The 27,015-nt window shown below is 38.8% G+C and overlaps 1 protein-coding gene across 6 annotated transcripts in view; it reads right to left on the bottom strand.

Moving 5' to 3' along the window:
* Positions 1 to 27,015, bottom strand: part of FAT1 (FAT atypical cadherin 1) — a 123,479-nt gene that overhangs the window by 63,084 nt on the left and 33,380 nt on the right. The window lies entirely within an intron of this gene.

The raw sequence follows: 27,015 nt of genomic DNA, 5'->3' as shown, positions 1-27,015 counted from the left end.
TTACTATTTATTATTTATATAACTATTTATTAAATGAACAAGAATGAATGTATATCTTAACTGGACTTGATACAGAATCGTCCTCATATGGACCCAAACTCGGACACAAGTCAGCTAGTAAGAGGTAGAGCTATAAAATTACTAAGAAGATGGCTAGAATGTCTGTAACATCTTGGCCCAGACCCTGAAATCACTCATAGGCTTACTCAGTCTCAGGATGATTAACAGCAGAAATATCCGTTTGTCTTGGGCACACCCCACCTTTTTATTCAATGGTATAATCTTGTCCTTTGGTTTTCCCAAAATACATCACTGCATTTTTTCTCTTAAGCACTGTGTATGTGTACTAGTCACTCAGTCATGTCCGACTCTTCATGACCCATGGACTGTAGCCCACCAGGCTCTTCTGTCCATGGGACTCTCTGGGCAAGAATACTGGAGTGGGCTGCCATATCCTTTTCCAGGGATCTTTCCATCTCAGGGACTGAACCTTGGTTTCCTGCATTGCAGGAGGATTCTTTACCATCTGAGCCACAGCAAAGAGCATCACTGTGAATTAATGCTACTTTTAGTGTTCAATATGATCCAGGTTGAATTTTGGAAATCCTGCAACTCTAGATGGAGAAGGCAATGGCACCCCACTCCAGTACTCTTGCCTGGAAAATCCCATGGATGGAGGAGTCTGGTAGGCTGTAGTCCATGGGGTCGCTAAGAGTCGGACATGACTGAGCGACTTCCCTTTCACTTTTCACTTTCATGCCTTGGAGAAGGAAATGGCAACCCACTCCAGTGTTCTTGCCTGGAGGATCCCAAGGATGGGGGAGCCTGGTAGGCTTCGTTTATGGGGTCGCACAGAGTCGGACATGACTGAAGCGACTTAGCACAACTCTAGAATCCCTAAAGTTTTCCATTGAATGCAAAATACTATAGAAAAAGTAACAAATATTAATTTAATCTGTGCTCAGAAATGAAGCAGTATTTATTTTGACCAAATATACATCTGGATTTCTTATTTTTTGATCACAATGTAAATTTATATATATGCTTATCTGAGGTTATTAATATAAAAAAAGACCTCCTTTATTTTACATGTTAAATAATTATATCTAACCCTTCCCCAAAGGTTACCAACTTATAAAGAGCAAACCTAAATATTAAAATGTGAAGTGGATTACCATAAAATGAATATGTATTGCTATTCAGAAGCATTACGACTACTGCTTCATTAATTCTTAGCAAACCCTCAAAATGGATCTCCTAAAACTATAGAACAAAGACTCAGAACTCTTAAATAAAAAAGGAGCTAGCTGGTGTCTGTGCAGCAGATAAGTCAAACATGTTTTCTTCTTTCTCTTGTCTAAACATGAGTCTATGCATACTGAATCTGTTCACTAAATTAGCAAAATTATATCTGTTTTTAGCCTGAAAGAAGAGCGCCCTGAGTAACCGTGGGAAAATAATCTTTTCCAGTTTTTCTTTTTTATCGCTCCCATCAATTGATAACAAAGGACATCAGGGAATAACTGAATGTTCTAAGAGGATTACATAAACAAATGAATGCACACATGCTTCTCATTTCTGCCATGTCATGAAAATGCAACATAATTCACTTGGCAGGTGAAGCATAATTAGAAAATTTCAAGACAGATACACAGTACTTGTACTCACCTCTTTTGAATGCTAATCCTTAACTCGTTCATTTTTAAAGCTGTGTCTCCCTCTCAACGTCATTTGTAGGCATTTAATAACAATAATTAGGAAAAGTTTTGTCCGTCTTTACTATATATCAGGCACTATAACTATCTTACATGCATTATTTTATTCACTCCTTATATCTAATCTTCCCATATATGTGGTGTTATTATTCTCATTTTGTGAATGAAAATCTCAGATTAAAAGTGATGAGGCTTTCCCAGGGGCATAGGAAATGGCAGAGCTGGAGTTCAAACACCAGGAATCTCTGACTTCAGGTACCAACAAAATCCCATCAGTCTTACCGTTAGTATGACAAAGGTGTAGTCAACCAAATTTACTGTGAAAACCCTGAAAAGACAGGTCAATGCTGTTCTGTCCATTTTTTTGCAGATCAGTATTCAGAAGGAGTAAATTAAGTGTTCGTTCATATACAATAGGTTTTTTTTTTTTTAGTGTCAGGGTAGAAGGAAAAAAGAGACAGAAAATGCAAATACATTACAAGATTTAAATCACAGACAAAAACAGCTATTGATTTTCCATCCAGTTCCACGTGGAGTCTGGTCTGAAAGCGTCCAGACTGCAGTGCGCATGTATGAGATGGATGCTTCTGCTGGGAACTGCCCTCTCTCCCAATCGACCTAGCAACTGAGGGGGAGCTCACCTGTCTGCGCCTGACTGCAGAGCCACAGTCTGGAGGTGTCAAAATCCAGGATATCACCAGATATTACCATCAGTTCAAAGTGAGACACCAAAGCCGCTCTACTCAAATATGGGAGAAACTAGAATTGCGTGAATTAGCAATTAAACACGCCTAAGTGAGACACTCAGGTGTTCCTATTTTATGAATTCTTGGACTGATTATCTTTATGTATATTTCATATAGTGACTTCTGAGATGTTCATGTTTTAATGTCTTTTATTATATCCTTGTAAAAGAGCAAAATTACTTAATACAGCTGATAGGTAACTAAAAAATAAGGTGAATTTTTAACTTCCAAAGGGAAAGGAGGGCATATTGAATAATCTCTTCTTTAAAAAAAAAAAAAGCTTAGATAATAAAATGAGTAAATTTGCTATAATAATTTAATAGTATAAGGATTTACTGCATGTCAAGGACTTCATTAGGTGCTTACATGCATTAAATCATTTAAAGAACACAGGAATCATTTGATTTTCTTCCAAGCCTCACAAACGAGGAGGCAGAAGTTTAGATAAAGTAAGCAAATGGCCCTAGCCTTAAGAGTGATTGAGAAGCACAGTGATTAAGGAGTCAGTCAACAGTTAAAGAGCTGGAACTGAGATGTGAATGAGCCAGTCTGATTCCAGAACTTTGGCTCTTCACCATCAGGCTATACTCTTATCATTAGCCACAGATTCACTGTCACACACACCACCACAGCAGGGGTGCTGGCTACCATGGACGTGGGCGGGGGCTGCCATGATGAGACCCCACAACCAGTTTCCCACTGTGGAGGTAAGAGTCCTTCCCAAACTTAAAGGACAGTAAAGCAGAGAAGATTCCAGGGCTCCGCTTGGTCACAGAGATCCAGGGTCCACTGCCTAAGGACTATTTTAATTGCAGATTCTAATTCGAGCCACTATTCTGAAAGCACGGCGTAGATGGGAATAGACCATAGTTTGGCAGAGGGTTTATAAGAGTCCAGAGTAAGGTACCTCCTTAACCAGGGGCTCATCAGAATCTCAGTTATTCTTTATAGGCATCCTGGTTGCTGAGACAACCAACAAAGCAACTACTTAGAAATCTGGCCGGAGCACTTTTTATTCTTTCAGTCCTTATTCACTTATCCCTTATTCCTTCAGTCATTATTCAGTTCTTGTACACTTGTCCCCCTTCTTTCCCCCATCCTTCCTAGAGCGGCAGCTAGCATGCATAGATGGCTCTCTTCTGTAACTCCAGTTATCTTAACTCATGCAAAAGAAACAAATTGTCAAAATTCCATCATGAAGACTTCTTTGTTGGTACCTTTAACACAGGAAAACAACCACCGAAGACTCTCAGGTGTTGCTGGAAGTGAGTCAACCTACTGTGCTCATTCTCAAAACTAAACCCAGTCCCATTTTCTCAGTCCACGATCTTCTACCAAACCAGCTTTCAATAACTCCTACTTTCCTGCACACTGGGTTATAAATTCCCTTTTCCTGAAACAACCAACAAAAACTATAAATACCTAAACTCTGGTTTTAAAGAGATTTTTTTTTTCAACACACTGCATTTTATTTGGCACATATATACATCCATACGCTGACTTCCAATGATTTCCCTCTTGTCTTCAAATACCTTCCTCTCTGCGCCTATTTTTTGTTCCTCTTTCACTTTCTGGGACAGCAACAATGGCATGCACCAGCTAGATGATCTGTAAGCCTGGGCTGTGAGAGACAAAGAAGTGATAGCCCAGGGCTGCGGCAGAGCTCCATGCAGCCAGACGAGATCATCCGTGATGTACCAGAAAAAGCCAGTGAGATGGCTATGGTGGAAATGACACCTTTCTCGTCAAAAGGTTACAGCGCACAAGCAGCAGGCAAGGTAAGGATGCTGCTGTGTGATTTGACACTGTGCATTCTGAGCACAGAAGACAAGTTCAGACAAGCTTGGTATATACGCACCATCCAGCAATATTCTAAGAATCATTTATCAGCTTTAATGAAACACGACCGAAGCAAGAGATGCCTAGTTTCTCCAATCTCAAGAATACAAGGAAGGCATTTTCAGGGGGAGTTTGTTAAAAGCTGAAAAATTTGAAAGAAGCCGGAAATCTGGAGCTATTAAATAAAAATATTTATCATTCCTAACATACTCTCTAGGATTTCAAAACTACCACCAGATGTCACTATGGAAACTGATTTTAAATGTGCCTACAGTGGAAAAATAGAGCTGAAAGAAAAAAATACAATGTAACTGTTCAAAGAGCTTGACCAATGTGGCTGAAAATACAGCTCACAGCAAAATTTCTTTCAAAAAGGTTTCACTCATGTCCATATACTTAAACAGGCCCATGATTAGACAGGTACCGATGGCATCTTCCTTACACAGTCCAATTGTTCAAAGGCTGTAGGGTACAGTGTTAGTTGCTCAAGTAAGTGGCCCAAAAGTAAATAAAAGTTTCCAAAAATAACTACTTTCTGCTGCCCATCCCTGATGGCTGATGGCCTGTTAACTTGAACACTGGCCTTGGATAGGAACGGCCAGCAGTCTCCCCAGCTGCCACCGGTCAGCAAGATGCTTTCAACACAGCAATCTTTAAGGCAGAAATAAAATAATATGTAGTCACTATAGTGCCCAAAATAATTCAACTGATTCAAATTCCCATGGTCAGAGAATACCTTTTCTTCCTGGAATTTTCCTGTTTTCTTGGTTTAACAGGTGTTGGTTCCAAGTTCTAGTACCAAAGCTTTCAACAAAACCCTGCTATTTCAGCTTCTTTAGCTACTCCAGCTAAAAATTACTTACAATCAGCAACAATTTGGCAACATAAACTTGCAAACCCTACCCTCATCTCGGATATACCATATCACCATACCTTTTTTTTTTTTTAAACTTCTCTGCAACCAAGCTTATGGCAGCAATTGTATGAAAAGCTTCTTAGTCAACCACCAGAAAAACTTCAACTGTAATTTTTGATGATATTTTCCCTGAAGGCAACAAGGGGTTGACCATTCTTTTCTCCATTTCTATAGTCTCATCATAAACAGAGTAACTCTTTTGGAACTAAATGTTTTCTCAAATGTAAAAACAATACTCACTTAAAAAGAACAGCTGTCTTCTACAGACTAGAGATACAACAGCTATGCTTCTGCAGTTAATCTGCAAATGGTTACTCCATTTTTTTCTGCTCATTATGGAAAAATCAGAAGTCACTCAATTGTCATATTAAATAGCAATGTGCTTAGTAATGTGCTACAAGGCATTCGTCTTCAAATTTAAAGAGTAAACGATAAGCTCTCTCCTAAAAACTAAATCTTTTGAGGGCATGGATTTGTTGCCTGTTTTGTTAAGGGCCTGGTAAATGGGTGCTTATTAAGGATGTGCTGAAAAACAGATGTTCATCAAAAAACAAAGTAAGTATGAAAAACAAGTCCCAAACCAGAGTAACTTAAGGAAATATGAAGGCTAGAGGTCATGTGGGGTCCTGGGTAGGATCCTGGACCAGAAAAAGCACACTGGATAAAAACCAAGAAACTGAGTAACCTATGGGCCTTAGTCAACAAGAACATATTGATATTAGTTCATCAATTACAACAAATAGACAATAATAGGGGAAGCTGTGTAGGGCAGGGGACCATATGGGAACTCTGTACTAGCTGCTCAACTTTTCTGTAAATCTACCAAATTTTTTCAAAAGATGTCCATCAGAGATAATGAATATGTAATGTTTCTTCTTTAAGTGATAAAAACTTCTCTGAATTTTCTTTTTAATCTCATTTTCATTAAACAAAAGATTCAGACTGATAATGTTATTAATACAACACCTTGAGAGATCCTGGAGTGTCCATAGGAAAATCCTTGTTATGTTGGGCTAAAGATTTAAACAGCAATCCAATTATTTATCTGTTTACACTGTAACTTCTAAATTTACTGTAAATGTAAGAAAGATCTGCTATCACTCAAGTTTTGCCTTGATAACATTAATGTGCAAAGGTGATAAAATGAGTTTCTCGATATAAAAAGCTCTATTTCTGAAATTTAACCACTCTTGAAAATGACTGCACCAATCTGACATGCAATAGTATCTAACAAATGAAAACTCTTTAGTTCTTTTAGAAACGTTAAGTACAGTAGATCATAATATAAATATGTAATACATATATATTTAATGTTCCTGCCTGTTTTTGCATTAGTTGGCAAAATTACATAGTTATTGCTGACTAAAATACAGCAACAAATGAGATAAGAGTCTGTTAAATTAAAGACATTTCAGATGCTAAAATGGCTATACAGTCCACCTAGGGAATGACACAGAAAAAATGCTTTTGGTAGTCAAATAAAAGTTTCATACTTCCTTTCACCTCAAGAATATAAGATATTATCATGTATTTTTACTGGTGTTGGTAAGTATAAAACATAAGGAAAATATATACAGAGTCATGTTTAATAGTCTTGCAGACAAAAATTCTCTGAAAAAAAAAAAAAAAAAAACTTATACTTCTAAAAAGAGAGTAATACACTTTCACTAAATGCTCAAGAGCACACAAATAGGATAAATATCCCATGCTTTTGATAAATTTAAAAAAGGGCAAAATGAGTCCACTAAGAAGCAACCCCCACAGGCCACGCAAGCCCCTATGCAGCACATCAGCATACAGCACAGTCCAATGCGTACCGCTCTGTCTTCTCATGGCTAAAAAGAGTAAGTCCTGTCGCAAAGGTGAGCAACATGGTACCTACTGCGACCATCACCCAGTCTTCCAAAAGCAAGAGTTTGCCGTGTTATTTTGTGAGAAGCCATTTGAGACTAAAAACACAGCAAAGTCAAGTGAAGTGGTAATGGTGATATTATTATAAAACAGCAAATTCATCTATTATATAGAGTTCACGATATACCAGCTATGATTTCAAGTATTTCTCAAATCTTTTCATCTTTACAGAAACTCTAAGAAGTGGGTAATAGAGTTAGAAACTCTAAGTGGGTTGTTAGTTTAATAGAGTTAGAGATGAGGAAACCATGTCTATTTCAGATGAGGAAACAATGTCAGCCACCTGCCCAAAGTCACACAATTAAGTTTATTCCTGGTGGAACCAGGGCTCAATCCCAAAGAGTCTGGCTCTAGCCATTCTGTTACACCTCTGAGTCTCTGGCTGTGTCCTCTGATTGCAGAAACGCACGAGGGAAACTCAACACAGCCTGCCATTTCCTGGGAAAGTCCTGTCTTCAACAGAATGCACAAATGCAGAGACTAGATGGAAAAAACTGGTTTTGTTGTTTTCCCAACATTTGGGGATCTGGGTAAAAGATCTGATGCTGCAAAAACCTTGCTGTTCTGTGTCATTAAAACATTAAGCATGTTTCATAGCATCAGGACAAAAAGGGGACATGGCTAATTTATTACGGTACATATGACACAGCTTTAAAAAATGGTATGTCTATTATTTATAAGGAACAGTGTCAACAATATACAGATTGAGCAAAAATATAAATCTTTATAAAACTGTATATATAGAGTACAACCTTGATTTGGTTTAGTTCTATTTCAAACACCAGAAGTACAAACACAGAAGTATATGGCCGGTGGGGGGCAGGGGGGAAGGTCCAGAATAAACACAGTGACAGAAGGACAATAAAGGAAAGCGATGAATTAAAAAAATTTTAACTGTAAATTTCCCTAACTATGAATTTTAAGTCATATTTAAAATGCACACAATAAAAAGCCAAGTCAAACTTAAGTACCAACAGTCCTTTAAGAGTTTTGCCAGTATAACCTTCTTCTTTCATTTTCTCCTTATAGCTTAGATATACTTTCATCTCTTTCATTTAATCTGAGTCAATGGATAAACAACTGACAGCTTCAATGATTTAATATTCAAAAGTATTTATTAATATATATGAAACTACTTCCAGTGCCAGATCGAAGTACAACTTTATGAAACAAATTACATTACAATGAGAACTAAACAAAAAAAGACTACTTAAAAGTCTTATTATAAATAGGAAATTATATAATTATATTGCATTGATTTAGATCATAAGTTAACGATTAAAGGGAAAGCTTCTTATGCAGTAACTGTCAATCTGTTTTTTCATTATTTAGATTGCCTATTTAAATCATTTTAATTAAACTGTATATCTATCAACTCTTTCAATTAAAACTGCTGCAGTAACTTTAAAATCAGCTGAGGAAGCTTTTTGACTTGCCAACTTACTAAAACATATTAATTAAAGTTCATAATCAGATTTTAAGCATCATGTTTCAAGTCCAGGGATTGCTTTAGCTTTGCAAAGAGTCATTCCCATGGCAAGCCCTGCTAAATCATGTTTTTATGCTTTGTGGAAAATGGTTCCAAGTTCTGATTTCCATGTCAGAATCATTAATATTGTTAATGAGGGCTTCCATGAGTAAGCTCGTTTAAAAAGGATCATCCTTGGGTATCAAACGTATCATCTGAACACATACTGCTGCGATAAAACTACATACACCAGCCAGTCTTAGGAGGGAGGGATTAAGACCCAGAGGATGCACGCGTATCACATTCCAACGGCACTGCTTCTAGCAGTTTGTTTCTCGTTTTAAAAGGTTTTCAATTCCAACGTAGATTACTTTTTCCACCTTATAGTTATTGGATGCACACTCAGCATATGGTTTATATATGCCATTTTGTTGAATACTCACAATTATTCTGTAAGCTCAACAGCCTCTCCTCATCTTCCATAACACAGAGGGTTAGAGCTGAAAAATCACTGGACTAAGGTCATCATCATAGTACAGATTCATCAGTGAATTAATTAAAGAATTCCCTTACTCTTAGTCATCTAAGCACTTACATTCACTAACCTGTCTTAAGCCTCAAAAAGTTGAGTAAGTTGCCTTAAGTTACCCAACCAGTTGCAGAGCTGCTGCTGCTGCTAAGTTGCTTCAGTCGTGTCTGACTCTGTGCGACCCCATAGACGGCAGCCCACCAGGCTCCCCCATCCCTGGGATTCTCCAGGCAAGAACACTGGAGTGGGTTGCCATTTGCAGAGCAGAGAGAATCCAAAACCTGGCTGACTAGTCCACAGGTGAAACTCACAGCCACCAGGGGGCTCCCTTCTGCTTTTCCTGTTCTTACGGGGTGAAGAGATGTGATTTAACAGGCCCGGCCAACTCTTCAAGTCCCGGTTCTTTCCTCATAAGCCTGGGAAGGTGATCATGGGCTTTCCTGGTGGCTCAGTAGTAAAAAGAATCTGCCTGCCAATGCAGGAGATGCAGGTTTGATCCCTGGGTCAGGAAGAGCGCCTGGAGAAGGAAATGGCAACCCACCCCAGTATTCTTGCCTGGAGAATCCTATGAACAGAGGAGAGACTAGCATGCTACAGTCCATGGGGTCACCAAGAGTTGGACATGACTTAGCGGCTAAACAGCAAAAAGGTGATCTTCATAAATCTATCACTATTGATGGAAATAAAAAAATCAACACATCAAAAGTTTACCTCACCTGCCCATAGTGGGAGGAATGAAAAGAATTAAAGTATAAAGGATCGAACCCATGTCTCTTGTGTCTTCTGCATTGGCAGATGGGTTTTTTTACCAGCTGAGCCACCAGGGAAGCCCATAAACCCAACTAAATGTGGGCCAAATGGATCCCCACACAAAGTTCAAGGATCCCATGTGACTAAGTTTAGGATAAAAAAGGGAAAAGGATAGAAAAAAGAATTCACACGGTCCTGTATCCATCAAGTTAGTATATTTATCATGTCATCTTGCTACATAGAAGTGCAGACTTTATTTACATTAAATGAAGCATAAAGTTATAGGCATTGTAATTACTGAATACCACTCTAAGAATATCATAACTTAGTTATGAATGTGCTGTTATTATCTTAAAATATTGAGAGGTAGAGATGGAATTCTAAATCTTAAAAGCAAGTTGTAAACATTTTGTGTCAGACAAAAACTGATTGCTTTAAGAAAACCCTCCTTTGGAAAAGAAATCTTGGTGACATCTTAATCCAGACTCCAATACTCAAGAAAACCTATACCAATATCCAATACTCCAATAACAGATTTAAAAAAGAAAACTGTACTGTACAATACTGGTTTCATCAAAAAGGATTTACTATCGTTTAAGGTGACCTGGATCTTTCTAGAAATTACTCTGGAACCTGGTATTACTGATTTATACCTTCTTTCAGTCATTCAGCAAACACATGGTTCCTAAAATGGCCAGGCCTAGAAAGAAGTACTAAAGAAACCAAGAAAAGTCAAACAAATTATTATGGGGGAAGGTAGTTAAACAAAATAGTAATGTATTCCTTCAAACTGCCTTTTTCAGAAGGGCAACGTAGTATTTTAATGACTAGTTATCAGAACATTTATTTTCTATTATTTCTATCTCTTGCACAGAAGTCATGCAAATCCATTTTTAGGTTATCAGTGCCTGACTGAATTTTAGGATGCAACATGTAATACATGATTTTTAAAAATAAATTATAACATTAATTCCATTTTCTGAGAAAAGACAGAGAGAAGATGTATATATACACTAAAACTGGTAGATTACAGGGTAAGTGAAATTTTTCTTGTGTTCTCATTTTCTAAATTTTCTATAAGAACTACATATGTGTTGCATAAAAATACTTCTTTTAGCCCACACGTATAAAGGATTAATCCAAAGTGTGTCAACTAGAACTTGAGAAATTTCAGAAATGTAAAAGTAACCTTTAAAAGTTAAGAGTAACTTCGAGGTTTTTTTAAGCCGGGTAACAACTGCCTGAAACACTTGTACTGCGAAGTGTGCTCCAATATGGAGAGGACAAGGGACTATTCAGTGATTCAAATGTCAGTTGAGAGGACTCTGCCTCATGCCAAACTCCTTAACGCACTCCCTTGCTAAAGAAGGAATGGAATGAGATTCCTCGGCTACAGTCAAGTATTACAGTGGCCACTGTATAAACACAGCTCTTTCCAAAAGAGACAGTTGTCTCCGGAGTCCTGGAAGGCACCGGGCTGGGAGAAGAGCAAGCGTTCCTTTTCCTCAAGTCTGTTTAGGTTTCTAGAAAACGGATTCTAAACACAGAAAAGTGCAACTACTTTTCTTAAAATAAAACTTGAGACGCACATGCAGTTCAGCGACCCACATGCCATTCAGCTGTGCAAAGGGTACATGTGTTTTACATGATCTGAATCCTAGTTGGAGAAAATAAAAATCCCTATACTGTATAAACCCCCCTTTCCTAGCTACTCCCAGGCAGCATTTTCCTTTACTTTTGATCAGTGAATGAAACAAACCTGTTTCTCTATTAAATTCCATTTTAATAATAAAGCAGTTTTCAAATTAAATTCAAATTAATGTACAAATTGAAAAGCTATAATTTAGAGGCAATATTCAGCTACTTTTAATACCCAATTTGCTGCCAAACCCCAGTCTCTAAAAGATCTCACAATGCAGGTGAAGCTAACCTAGTTGCAAACTCACTCACCACCACTAATAACTTAGGATAAACTCTGGGTAAATTGTGTTTTAGGCTAACAAATTAAATCAAATACCTATCAATAATGACCTAAACTCATTACAAGATTTGATTAAACCTTACTAAGAATACTCGGAGAAGGCAATGGCACCCCACTCCAGTACTCTTGCCTGGAAAACCCCATGGATGGAGGAGCCTGGTAGGCTGCAGTCCATGGGGTCGCTAAGGGTGGGACACGACTGAGCGACTTCACTTTCACTTTTCACTTTCATGCATTGGAGAAGGAAATGGCAACCCACTCCAGTGTTCTTGCCTGGAGAATCCCAGGGATGGGGGAGCCTGGCGGGCTGCTGTCTATGGGGTCGCACAGAGTCAGACACGACTGAAGTGACTTAGCAGTAGCAGCAAGAATACTAAGGCAAAACATCACTGTGTATTATACACAATCCCCTCTCTAACTTCACATATTTTCTGCATTCACATATCTTTAAATGAAGAAAAGGTATTAGGAATGGACTTCAATAGACCAGAAGATTCCTAATTTTTTTTTTTTTTTTAATCACAAAAGATAGGGGAGGAATTATATAGTCTGCACTATGCTAAGCAAATAGAAACAAACTTCATGAAGTACTCTGAAACACTGGGAACAGTAATCCATTACCTTAGAGATGATGGAGACATAATTCTTACTGGAGACGATAATAGGCTATACAAGAGTAGATGGATGGGGTCTCAAATAGCTGTCATGTGTCTACAGTAAAAAAAAAAACTAAAGCAGAGAACTGAATTTGGGAAAACAATTAACTGTATAGAATAAATAACCACAGTAGTTCTCATATTATTTTTTTTTCTTAACTTCATCTGAGACCAAAGTTGTTCTTTAAAAAAGTAGTAATGAACATTTCATTAACAAGTGAAATATTTTCTCCTCTAGTTCTCCCAACCATCGCTAAAAAGGGGGGACAATAGAAAATACAGACTATGAAAATAAGTACAGGGACATCACGTAGCCATGCTGCTGCTGCTGCTAAGTCGCTTCAGTCGTGTCTGACTTTGTGCCACCCCATGGACGGCAGCCCACCAGGCTCCCCCGTCCCTGGGATTCTCCAGGCAAGAACACTGGAGTGGGTTGCCATTTCCTTCTCCAATACATGAAAGTAAAAAGTGAAAGTGAAGTCACTCAGTCATGTCCGACTCTAGCGACCGACCCCATGGACTGTAGCCCACGTAGCCATAGATATTAGAAAAGTATATACAATCTAATTAGAAGAAATACAGTCAAAATTGCACAACAATTAATTACAGCATTCTGTTGTTCAGTCTCTCAGTCGTGTCCACGTCCTTGCGTCCCGTCCCCATGGACTGCAGCACACCAGGCTTCCCTGTCTTTCAGTCTCCTGGAATTTGCTCAAAGTTACATCCATTGAGTCGGTGATGCCATTCAACCATCGCATACTACTTGTAATTAACTAGTAAAACAGTTACTGAAACGTCTCAGAGATGATATAAAAATATAAATAAATACAAATAAAACCTTCTTGATGAAAGGTACAACTGACCAAAAGTACAAAACACTAAAAACACATCTTCCTTAATAGTTAAGTAAATGGTAATCTAATGAAATGGAAGTTTTTCACATTCTGTTTTGAAAATTATCTTTACTTTCCAAAATTCTCCCTCGCCCCACCTGCCACCAAAACTAAATACAAATTCAAAATGCAAGGGGGGGGGAAAGCATGAGACATAAACATTACTGGCATTTCTAAAAAAACCTCAACGATTTCTAGCACATGACAGGATATCAGATAAGTTCAAAGGAAGGAGGCCAGATGTTCTCTTATCAACTCTGTCATTTTTAAAATGATTTTTTAAAAGATTCAATCCTAAACTCCCAGATAGATTTGTCTCTTCATCCAACCATTTATGAAAGAGGTAGTGAAGCAATCATATCTTTTCCAGTTATTTTACTTTTTGGTTGGTTTGCTATAACAAGCTATTTGTTAAAATCTGAAAAAATTTATAAATGATCACTTTATAATTTGGTAACTTCTCAAGCATAACTCACAGATCCTGTAAGCTAATCCATTTACTTCTAACAATACCAATTAATGGAAAGAATACATATGTATTTCCCAAATGATCTAAGTACCAAATCAGAAAAACAAAATAATTGTGTTTGTAAATTTAGTCTCAACTAAATATTGAAGGACTTTTAAAGATGTTTACTTGACTAGCATATTCTGAAATACTGCTGGCATAGCCATGGCTTTAATTATTGTCTTTAAAAGAGAAATACAACCCAACAGACTAACCTAATCTGTTCAAAAGAAATTGCAAGGGGTCAGAATAAAAGACTGAGATTCCTTTAGCAGAACTGATGTTTTCTAAAAGGGAAAAACAGCTAATTCAAAGATTCAAAGAAGAGAACTCATAACCATGAGATCTGAATTATATTTGTGACTATTGATGATACCATCATAAATCACTTAACATGCTTCCATAAAGCAGTCATTTCTGCAGTGTTTCTCTCCTCATCTACCACTTTTCCCTGGGCCCTCAACCCCCACTCCTCTGGAAGAAAACATAATGGGATCCATACTCCCAAATACCTCTACAAAGGCACAGGGAAGCAGCTGATCTCCTAAGTAAACAGCATTTTATGAAGTTTTGTGGTACTTAGTTACTTTTTATGAAGTTTCGTGGTACTTAGTTACTTTAAACCATCAAACCAAAGCAGATAAAATAAAGAATTAAAAAACAAGTGATAAAAATCATCTAATTCAACCCTCTAACTTTACAGATGAGGGAGCCGTGATCGAGAGATAAAAGACGTGTCATTAGGCTGCAGAGCTTGAATCAAAGCCCTAAGTGGAACCCCATCTCCTGAAACCCCAACCTACCTTCAAGACCAGTACCTAGCAGAGAAATGAAGGGCTGTCTTAGCCCAAATTCCAGTGGGAGTGAAATGAGGCTTCGGGTTTGTGGGAGAGATGACTGGTATCAGAATAGTAAGCATCAGTGGCACAATCTCAAGGTTAACCACTAGAGAGCTCAAAATACTCCTGGCCCGACCTTACCTCGCTCTCCACGACTCTGACCTAATCACACTTCCCAACCACTGATGAAGGGTATTACTCATTTCAGAACTGGAGAGGGCAACGGGATTTTCAGACAATGTAGGCTCTGTTCTTCAAATCTATCACGCTGAAGCATACTAGTCTTCAAGCAATATAATCAATCATTCTTACAGTGTCCTTGTTAACGGTCCCAACTCTGCACTTCAATAAATGTGACTGATGGTTATTTATTACTGTCAGTGCCTCAGTTTCCTCACATACAAAATGGGGAGGATAGATGTGTTTCAAGGATTACTTGATTAGTACTAAAAAATACAGGCAACAATGACTACTAAGTCCATACTGATGCTTGAGAAGCTAAAGCAGAGCCAAGCTTTAGGAAGATTCTTATAGAGCTGAAACGTGAATGTGAAAGTCGCTCAGTCATGTTTTTGTGACCCCTTGGACTATACAGTCCATTGAATTCTCCAGGCCAGAATACTAGAATGAGTAGCCTTTCCCCTCTCCAGGGGATCTTCCCAACCCAGGGATCGAACCCAGGTTTCCCGCATTGCGGGCAGATTCTTTACCAGCTGAGCCACAAAGGAAGCCCAAGAATACTGGAGTGGGTAGCCTATCCCTTCTCCAGGGGATCTTCCCAACCCAGGAATTGAACCGGGGTCTCCTGCTTTGCAGGTGGATTCTTTACCAACTGAGCTATCCGGGAAGCCCAAAGTTGCTTGGTCGTGTCCAACTCTTTGAGGCCTCGTGGACTATACAGTCCATGGAATTCTCCAGGCCAGAATACTGGAGTGAGTAGCTGTTCCCTTCTCCAGGTATGACACCTTAATCCCTAACTTTGTACTTTACAAGGATGCTACCATTACTTCAGAGACAAACTAGAGAACAGAAACCACATTATATTAAAGTAGTGTTTGAAGCAAAATATTAGAATCACTTGAAGACCAGGTGACTGAACCACTCAGTGTCCTGAATGGGATACTGCAGAGCAGGGGACTAATAGATTGCTGTGTCCACACTTTACACAGAGGCACATAAGTCAATTGTTTCACTGTCGGTACAAAAAAATATGTTAAATGTTTGCATCCAGACTGCACAAGCAGTCACTGAGGCCTGTTATAAACCCTCTTCCAGAACCCCAATAAAGGACAGAGTTACTTTTAGAAGATGCTATACAGTCTCATTTCAAATATGATGTGATTATCAAAACTAGAAAAAAAATCAAATTAGAACACTTGATTACTAAAAAAAATTTGAAGACTAAATTATATATTATAGTTAATCCCTTTGTCATCAAAGGGTATAAAACTGTTAGTATTGGAGATAAGCGACATTAGAGGATTTCTTTGTCTAAGTTAAGAGCTGGGTACAGGAAGATGAAGCTGAACCCTCCCAAGATTCTTTTCAAAGGTTCATTAATTTTACTTCTAAACTGCAAAAAATTGTTGCTGTTGTTATTTACTCACTAAGTTGTATCTGACTCTTTTGCGACCCCATTGTATCTGACTCTTTTGCGACCCCACGGACTATAGCCCACCAGGCTCCTTTGTTGATGGGATTTCCCGGGCAAGAATACTAGAGTGGATAGCCATTTCCTTCTCCAGGGGATCTTCCCCTCCCAGGGATTGAACCTGTATCTCCTGTATCAGCAGGTGGATTCTTTACTGCTGAGCCACCAGAAGAAGCCCTAAAGTGTCTCTAATTCAGACTTTTTACGATGTATAAGCACAAAGAAAAACTTCTTTGAAATTAAAAACTTGCTTCTGAAAGAAATCAGCTGAGTTTTAATGATATTTTTTAACTTGTTAGAACAGCAATCTTATTTCAAAGGTTTATATCCAAGATAAAAGTCTATTACCAAAGAGGAAAATTGGTTTGGCACACCATCAAAACCGAAAGCAGCCTTTTTCTCCTTTTCCTCCTTGACACCAGTGATTACCAGCTATCACAGAGGTCCTCGAGGAGCCAGGCGTAAAGCCTGGACTGGCCTAAGAATTCACAGTGGGACTTCCGAAGGGTAGAGCAGCAGGTGGTATGGAAAAAAGAAACCTCAGCAGCAAACTGGGAGGGCAGGCAAGCTGGACCTCCGCTGGGTGAGGCAGGGCCACGCCCTGCTCTGGCCTGAAGGTGCATCCCAGCAGTCACCTCCGGCCATGTCATCTTCTCTGTGAAAAGACAAACTTTTGAAAGACTTTTTAAATTGCATAATTTTTTTTATAAGGTCTCAACTGAACTTCTCAGATGGTAAAGTATCTGCCATCAATGAAGGAGACCTGAATTCAATTCCTGGGCTGGGAAGATCCCTTGGAGAAGGAAATGGCCAGCAACTCTGATATTCTTGCCTGGAGAATCCCAAGGACAGAGGAGCCTGGTGTGCTACTGTACCTGGGGTCAAAGGAGTCAGACACATTGATCAAGTAACACACACACACACACACACACACACACACGCACACGCACGCGCACACACAGACTGACCCTTCCTGCAGATGAACTAGATCCAGGCCCAGACTAAGGTTCCGCTGTACGGTGTGTTTAGGGCTTCTCTGCCTGACACCATGAAATAATGAGTGATGAGTGCTTGAGGAAGGCCAGGCCTGCGGCTGTGCGAGGGAGAGAGTACTTGTGTAACTTTCCTGTTGTCTCCCAGACAAGACTCACCCGCTACTGTGCTTCTCACCTAGAAGGCATCTTCATTCCACACCTGTACATTTCCAGGCACAGAAAGTGGAACTGAGATTTGGCCCACTTTCAGCAGAATGAAATCATGAAGAAACTTCTTTAGGAAACTTCAAATAATTACCAAGCATTTTCCCGAGCAATCAACATCCTTTCACAAGTGAATGATCACAGGTTAATCATTAACTTTTGAGGGGAGAAGGGGTAACTGGGGTGGGGGAAGAGGAGGAGGAGGGGATAATTGGAAAAAAATATTACAGGTCCCATTACCCCACTAATATTAGAGGCAGCACCGTGAAACATTTTCAGGCAAATCATCTGTATATGGCAATAAAACGAAACAAAAACTGAACAAATTAAAAAAAAACAAACCTTTTGGATAGGGTACAGTATTAAATAAAAGAGGTGTGGTTTCCGTTTACTATTCTGAGTTTTGACTAACTGAAAATGTTGATCTCTTATTATTTTTGGCAACTTCTTTTATGTCCAGAGTCAAGTCATGAATTTTAGGAATGCAGCAGGCAAGCTCCACTTGTGCATGAAATACTGTATCTAAGAGGATGAAAGTCCACCAGTGCCCTAATCCCCTGGGCAAGAAAGGTAAGGATAGAGCCCGGGTCTCAAAGCCAGAAATGACGGAGGAGTCCCCGAGAATCACATTCCTGTCTTATCTGGCTCGACTTTGATTCACCTCACCTTGCTTTCATCACAGGAAGGGCAGTCCAAGGGCATTTCCCTCAGATCAAACAAAGCATTCGGAACCAGCAGAGGCAGACAAGTGAACTCTTCTCAGGGGGAAAGGAAGAACAAGCCTGGCATTTCATGAATGGATAAGCTGTAATGAAGCATTTTGGTCTGTGTCCTTACATAAAATTTCAAAGAGCTGCTAGAATATGGGACTGCAACAGAAAGCGTTAACCACTGCAAGAGAGGCAGTTAGCCGCAGAGTTAAACACCCACGTTTTTTAGTAAGAACGTCAAATACACGAAGACCTGCAATTTCCTATTTCAAAGGAAAAATCTGCAAATAAGATTTCCTTAAAATCACAGATTTTGCAACCAGCAAATAATGGCCTGGCTTCAGTGCCTCCAGCTATTCCTTAGGTGAGGATTACACAGTCAACATTAAAAAAAAAAAAAAAAAATCCAGTTAACTTTTCTTTTGAACACAACTTCTTTAGCTTTTTGAAGCATTTAGCTAGTAACTTTCCAGCCAGTAACATTTAGCCAGTATAAGGCTTTCTACACATAGGATTCTGTGACAATAACAGAAATCTACTTTCCAGAAAGCCAACACATACTTGGTTACTTATGCCATGAAGACTTCGGGTTAACTTTTACCTTAGACTATTTTATTTGCTTCAAATTAGGTAAGAAATGCTATTCTCTCAAATTAAAAAACACTGGCAGACTCTGGATTCTCCGATCCATTTGGCAGGTTGCTTGGTAACTTATCCGACTCCATTTTGAAGAGGGTTTCCCAGGTGGCAAGAGTGGTAAAGAAACTGCCTGCCAACGCAGGAGGCATAAGGGACAGGAGTTCGATCCTTGGGTTGGAAAGATCCCCGGGAGAAGCGCATGGCAACCCGCTCCAGTATCCTTGCCTAGAGAATCACGTGGACAGAGGAGCCTGGCGGACTATGGTCCATAGGGTTGCAGATAGTTGAACACACTGAGGCAACTCAGCATGCACACACGTGCATTTCAAAACACCCAGGCTGTGGGAATCTGCTGTAAGGAAGTCTGCTTCCCTTGATGAAACAGAATGCAATGTACCCTCCCCCACCCAAAAAACCTACTAAAATAAATGAATCAACCTCAGATCCCTAGTCTACCTCCACTGACTCTCTGACTCACTTATGACAATCCCTAGACAATCACTTATGACAAAGCTAGAATTCAAATACATACAGGAAGGAAGCATTGGGAAATAGAGCCCCAAAGAGCTGTAATCAACCAACTGTTCCATTAAAACAGACAACTACTGTCTGGTTTAGAAAAATAATGGAATTTTTACTTCCAGATGATTAAAGATGCATCCCTTCGGTATTGTCGCCTTTAGAACAAGTTCCCCACAATGCATAAGGCATCGTGCACATAACTAGTTGTGAATTTTCTCCACCTAAATTCTGAAGAAACCACGTAGAGACTTTTTGCTCTGCATACTTCCTCCCATCTTTACCATTTCATTGGTAAATTAGACTCTAAAAGGCACTCGTTATGATTTACTGCAGCTGTAGGTATGCAACAGGAAGCTAACAAAAAACAGACATTTGTGGATTTCCAAATGAGTGTTCTTTTTTCCAAAGGCTCAATAAAATCACCTTGGCATATTTAAATCAATGTAGTAACCTCATAACATCCAGGTCTAATCTGTTTAAACGCAGTAGTCTGCCTCAATTACAAATCTAATGTTAGTATTTTATTCTCAGGTCGACTGCCTAAGTCATTATCTCAAAACTTTGGTTTTCTAAAAACCTATTCTTCACACAATTCTCTTTGAACAGAACCCTGTGTCTTTTATTAGCGTCAAGAACTGTTCCCAGGTACTTAATTTGAGTTAATAGCTGTCAAGGAATTGCTTGTTGCCTGATAACAGAGCTTGGATAATCTGTTCTCATATCATCCCATGAATAAGTTAATTTGTTTTAATTCGATCCCTGTGCTGCTGAGTATATATCAACTATGGATGTGTGTTAGTGAATTAATTTACAAGGACCACTTAGGGAAGGAAGAGAGAAGAACTTGTATTCTTGGTTTTAACAGCAAAAGAACAGTTTTTATTTGAAAAGCCTCACAACAGCTAACATTAGAAATTCATACTAAACATATGCTTTTATAGAGTAAAAAGATCAAGTGAAATAAAATGTAAGGTCTCATTTTAGAGTTATTTCCCACCCCACCCACCCCCAAAGGAACTTTAGTACACAGCAGACATACATTGAAAAAAAAAAAAGAAGAAGAAGCATTAAGATGCCACTGGGGAGAAAGAGCTTTTTTTAAAAAAGTTGAATTAAATCAGAGTACAGTCTCCAAAAGTTTGCTTGTAAAAATCAGAATCTTGAAACGCATCACCAGAAATACAGCCACAAAATAATAATCACCATTTCAATTATGATAGTTCCTTGAATGAAGTAAGTTTTTTTGACTAACAATACTGGCATCTTTTGGGTTTTTGCTTTGAAACCCAAATTGTCAGTGGCAGCCAGAATGCAGAGAGAGGAACTCTCTCAAATTGCTGATGAAGCTTTCATTTCTAGATAAGTATGTGGCAATTTGTTTTGTATCAAAAAGTTTTTAAAATTTTTATTTCCTCTGACCTAGTAATTCCACTTTCTGCAATCCATGCTAGGGCAACAGAGAAACAATACACACACAAGAAAGTAATTTAAAAGTATTTAAAAACTGGGTATTGTTATACATATCACCATTAACCTCTGTGATGGCATACTATTTTACCAAGAATCAAGTTCTCTAAGAATATTTAAAAATCATAAAAGGATATGAATATTGAAAGAAAGTCAACAAAGCGATATGTACGGAGTAAATTAACTCTTTAAAAAACCCAGCACTTGGAGTTGTATAGGGATGTGTGTACACAAGTTAGGAAAACATTTCAGTGATGCTCGAAAGAACAGAACTTTAAGAGTTTTTTCTTCTTTATAATAGCCTACATTTTCCCAGAGCTCTACAATGGTTATATATTTCTTTCTTTTAATTGGAAAATAAAGCTCATTTTAAAAATGCAAGTGGTTCCCTGCCAACTTTGCCCAAATGCTATGGAGAGTCAACTCTTCAAAGAAAAGAATCAATATTATGTAATCATTTTCAAACTCCCCTTTCAAGACCTTTAAAGGGGACTTCTAAAGCTAACAGAAACCGCAAGCAGGAAATAAATTTGCAACTGAACGGATGCACCCCCAGAGATGGGACGAGATGGACCCTCAGTGGCTTGGGGAACAATTTCCTTTTATTATTCCTTCGCTCCCAAGTGCTTTTCAATGCCTGAAGAAGTTAATAGGTCCTTAATAAGGACTCGGCTCCCAGAACTGATTCCTGTTCATAAGGTAATCTGGAGACCCGCATGTGGCCCTTTCACACGGGCTTTAGCAAATTTCCTGCCGTGAGGTGGCCCCAGGGCAACTCTGTTTTCCTGTGACCTGATCAATAGGGCCAGAGCAGGACAATCCCTCCAATCTACAGTCCTGAAGAGGGGTGGGAGGAGAGCTCAAGCTTTATTAAGGAATGCTATTTACCTGTCACAGTGATGGCTCACCCCGCAGGGGTTAAAAAAAAAACAACCCGAAACTCCAGCTACTTCAGCAGATTCCCAGCCAGCAGCCAACACAAAATAAACATATTTACTTAAGCTTCATTCATAACTTTTGATGTGAGACTGCTGAAGGCCCAAAGGAAACAGGTAGATCTGTGAGATCCCGGGCCAGCAGTTGAGGTCCATACAGCACAGCAAGTTTTAATGGTCTGTCCATTCAGATGCCCTAAAGAGGGTCATTACTAGGATATGACAGGAAAAAAAAAAAAAAGTCCCAGGGTGCACATCCCAAAATTTACACAGAAAATCCCCAAAGCTGAAACTGTGAACTTTTAAACTCTGAGATGAATTTAAAACTGAAGTAACACAAGAGCAAGTTTACAGAAGGGCTGCTTATCATCATTGCCCTTCATCTCAGAGAGAATTATGAAAAGTACAGGTTTTAAGCTACAAAAGGTAGCAATTTCACAAGCCCATAGGAACTTTTTTCTTAAGTACCATAGGTTTCACTTCACTTGGAAATGGCAGACCTGGTCTAATCACATCTTTTCGAAAATCACTCTGTAAAATACTGTCTTAAGACATTATACACATTCACATGAGGAAGATTTAGGCACCACAGGTCAAATCAGACTAGAATTATGTTACCACCCCAAATATGCACCCAAAAGACAATATGAATAGGACTAGTTTAATAAGAGATGTTTATCCTTGGAAGAAAAGCTATGACAAACCTAGACAGTATTAAAAAGCAGAGACATCACTTTACTGATAAACGTCCATATAGTCAAAGCAATGGTTTTTTCAGTAGTCATGTATGGATGTGAGATCTGGACCACAAAGAAGGCTGAGCACCAAAGAATTGATGCCTTTGAACTGTGGTAACTGGAGAAGACTCTTGAGAGTCCCTTGGACTGCAGGAAGATCAAACCAGTCAATCCTGAAGGAAATCAACCCTGAATATTCATTGGAAGGACTGGTGCTGAAGCTCCAATACTTTGGCCGCCTGATGTGAAGAACTGACTCACTAGAAAAGACCCTGATGCTGGGAAAGACAGAAGACAGGAGGACAAGGGGGCGACAGAGGATGAGATGGTTGGATGGCATCACCAACTCGATGGACATGAGTTTGAGCAAGCTCTGGGAGATGGTGAAGGACAAGGAAGCCTGACGTGCTGCAGTCCATGGGGTCGCAAAGAGTTGGACACAACTGAATGACTGAACAAGTTACAAAGGTTAGCAATTTCGCAAGTCCATAGGAACTTTTTTGTTAAGTACTACAGGTTCGCTTCACTTGGAAATGGCAGACCTGGCCTAATTACATCCTTTGGAAAATCATTCTATAAAATACTGTCTTAAGACATCATATATGTTCCCATGAAGAAGATTTGACCCACAGGTCAAATCGGACTAGAATTATGTTACCAATTCCAAATATGCACCACAAAGACAATACAATGGAACTGGCTTAATAAGAGATGTTTATCCTGGAAAAAAAGGACACTTAATTGACTGAGAATTTTACAAAAGCTATCACTAGGCAGTTTTTAATTGAAAGCAAAGTTCTAATTTGAAATGAAGCGCTAGGTCGTGTTCCAATGTCCATTAACACAAAGCAAGAGAGAAGCCAAATTAAATGATTGCAAAATGAGCTTCCATCTACTCTGACACTAACTTAACATCACAAGAATTGCTCCACTGTAATATTTTTATATGCCAGGATCTAGGCCATCAGCATCTTTGACAAAGAAATTTTCTGCAACACCAGCAAAATGGGTTTTTAACATCCTAACTAAATACCATCCCAGACATTCAACTCATCACACAGAAATACTCAACTCTTCCCATCCACCCTTCCCCACAAGGTGCACCAGCCAACTACGAAGGAACAGACATGCGGCCATCACCTCACTGGGTGACTGGGCCTTGCTCTGGAGCGGCAAGTATTCTTTAAAGTAACTGAACACAAATCTCTCGGTCTGCACTGTGGTACTAGACACTGGAAGTGGGGCTAGTGTGCATGGGGATGTGATGTAAATGCAAATACACATCAATTCAAGGCTTCAGGTGAATAAAATGCAAGGTCTCAACACTTATGTTGATTACATGCTGAAATATATGTTAGATTAAATAAAGTACATTAGTAAAATTAATCTCGGGTGTGTGTGTGTGGCATCCATGTGCTCAGGAGCTTGGTCATGCCCAATTCTTTTGGGACCCCACGGACTGTAGCCCGCCAGGCTCCTCTCTCCATGGGATTTCCCAGGCAAAAATACTGTAGTGGGTAGCCATTCTCTTCTCTGGGGGATTTTCTTGACCCAGGGATGGAACCCTTGGTCTCTAATGTCCTCTGCCTTTGCAGGCAGTTTCTTTACCACTAGCACCAACTTATATACATGGACAGCCCTATTGAGTAATATTGCCTCAACTGGTAAACTAATTTTTCATTAAATATTTGAAAAATAAAAGCAAACATTGGCAGAATTTATATAATTGCGCAAATATAAGCTGTGAAAACAGGCTCATTTTTTTCATACAGGCACTTGCATTGGAATAAAATGCTTAAACAATAGGGTATTTCCAATAAACAGTTGTATTGTCTACTCTGGGACATGAATTTGTTTGTTGTTACACAGACTGTCTTAGTTACACAGACTGTACTGATTAGGTGTCATTAATACTATAATGAAGGTTCATCTCTAATCCCAAAATACAGAATTTAAGAGTGCTAGTCTCTTAGATGAGGCTTCCCAGGTGGCTCACTGGTAAAGAATTCACCTGCAATGCAGGAGAGATGGGTTCGATCCCTGGGTTAGGAAGATCCCCTGGAGAAGGTAATAGCAACCCATTCCAGTATTCTTGCTTGGAAAATCCCATGGACAGAGGAACCTGTGGGCTACAGTTGATGGGGTCGCAAAAGAGTTGGACATGACTCAGCAATGAAACAACAGCAGCAGCAAATTATCTTATATAAAATGATCTTCCATATACTCTGTTTTCAGATTCACTATTAAAATATCAAAATTTAGGTTAGCATCTCTAGATCAGGTTTCTAATGAAACCTAAATTAAACTTGTTATAGAACCTTAATTTCCTATGAGAGAATTTTATTAGAAACAAGACCATTCATTTTGATGTTTAATTATGACTGTACAGAGATAAACAATGAACAAATATTTGTGCTTTACTGAGGTCATTTACACTTTTCTTCTCTAAGGAGGATTATTTTTCCTTGTTTTTCTAATCTCTTTGCAGAAAATAAAACTAACCAGGGTTTAATTATATCTTCTTAAAAAAATAAAAAGATAGCCACAAATTTCCTTTTCCATGGATAAGTCAATGTGATCAAAGCCATTAATCTCCCAAATTTCCAGACAGAAACATCACAATGCTTAGTCAGTCAGTACATTTATGAGTTTGTTGCCAGTCGGTACATTTAAAAGTTGGTTTCAAGTCCTGAGATTTAAAATGTCATGGGGGGATTTTCCAATTTATTCTGTTGCATTTGTCCCATAACTCTAATAAAAGTTAACTTTAATATAATACTAAGTGGCATTAAAATACATCTTTAAATTATTTTTAATACATTTCCACTTAAGTTATACAGAGGTATAAGGAAGATTCATGAAGCCAAGAGACAGCAAAGCAACCCTCCTATATCCCTCCCTCTTTCGATATTCCCCAGATCGTCCCTCCATTTCCCATTTCCCCAAGTCTTCCTCTAAGAAAAAGTAATAAATGGATGAAATAACTTGTGACAAATTAATCAACAAGACAAGTGGCATACAAAAGAACATCCAGAAGCCAAAAGCTATTGTGAAGACGCCTGGCTGCCGTTACCAGACACTCAGTCTCTCTGCCTTTGGCATTAAAATGCTGTTCAGGAACTGGGATCCTCAAATTCCCCTGGGGGCAAGCAACTTCAGAAATCTCTGTGATAACAATTGGGAATAAAGACTATGGGTTTGATGTCTTTAGACTCTTGCTATCTTTGCTCAAGTTCTAGCTTTCATGAAAATGTTCTTTTAAACAGCTTGAAGCATTTTAAAACTATGAAATATTTTAACAGCATTAAAAACCTTATGTATACATGAATATGTAAGGAAGCACATTTTCAAGGCACTATAGATAGATATTTTCACAATTTTCAAATGCCTTTAAATTCTTATTACATTTAATATGCAAAAGGAGTTTCCTTAAAGGGAAAAAAGTCAGGTACGGTGACTGTAATGGGCTGAGAAATGAACAATACTTTGCAACTCCTCCCATCGAGAGGTGGAGTCTATTTTCCTATCCATTGAGTCACCTTGCTCAGTCAAGAGAATGTAGGAGAAGTGGCAACAGATGAGTTCTGAGCACAGGCCTCAAGAAGTCTTGCTGCTTCCGTTCTCAAGCTCTTAGAACCCTGAGACTATTATGAGAACAAATTCAAGCTAGTCTACTGGGCGATGACAGACATAGGGCCTATAGCCCTGGCCCCCAACCACCATTTAACCATCTCCCAGAAGCTGAGCCATCATGCTGACAGCAAATGACTCAACTCATGAGAGCTCAGCTGAAACTAGCAAAGGAAACAACCAGCTGAATCCAGCCCCAGCTGCCAACCTACCAAAAGGTAACCTAAATAAACTGGTGGTATGAAGCCACTAGGTTTAAGGTGGTTTACTTGCCAATAAAAGGTGCATAGTTCTCCGTGATTTCCCTTGCAGTATTTCAAATCAGCCCAATGATGATGAAAGTTTCAATTCAGCTTTGAATTTGTCTGCATTTACTCCACTAAATCTTCTAATCTCCCTCATTAAACTTAACCCAGACATCATCTCTCCTTTTCTTGTAACTCTCAACTGTTCTCAAGCACCAAATGTGCCTCCTCTGAAAAGATCTCTACCCAAAAACAGAGAAGAACTTCCATAAAGGTTTTCTGCTCTTCCTTGAATCATCCTAAGGAGTTACTTATATGTTAGGGGGAGGAGGGGGGAAATCTTAACTGAATTGGACACTGCTAACCATCTATTCATAGAGATGAAAGGTGTGGAATCAGATGCCTAAATAAGCAAGAAAAGCAGACAAAGAGCAAATGTTAGTTAACAAACTTTTTTCACCTAGATGCAGTCACTTAAATGAGAATATTTTTTGGTTTTTGCATATATTACTCTCTTTAGAGTCAGGGC

This window comes from Bubalus bubalis, chromosome 1, assembly GCF_019923935.1.
Source record: "Bubalus bubalis isolate 160015118507 breed Murrah chromosome 1, NDDB_SH_1, whole genome shotgun sequence".
NCBI classification, from domain to species: domain Eukaryota; kingdom Metazoa; phylum Chordata; class Mammalia; order Artiodactyla; family Bovidae; genus Bubalus; species Bubalus bubalis.
Note: the sequence above shows the minus strand (reverse complement) of the source record. Positions and strands in the feature narration are given on the sequence as shown.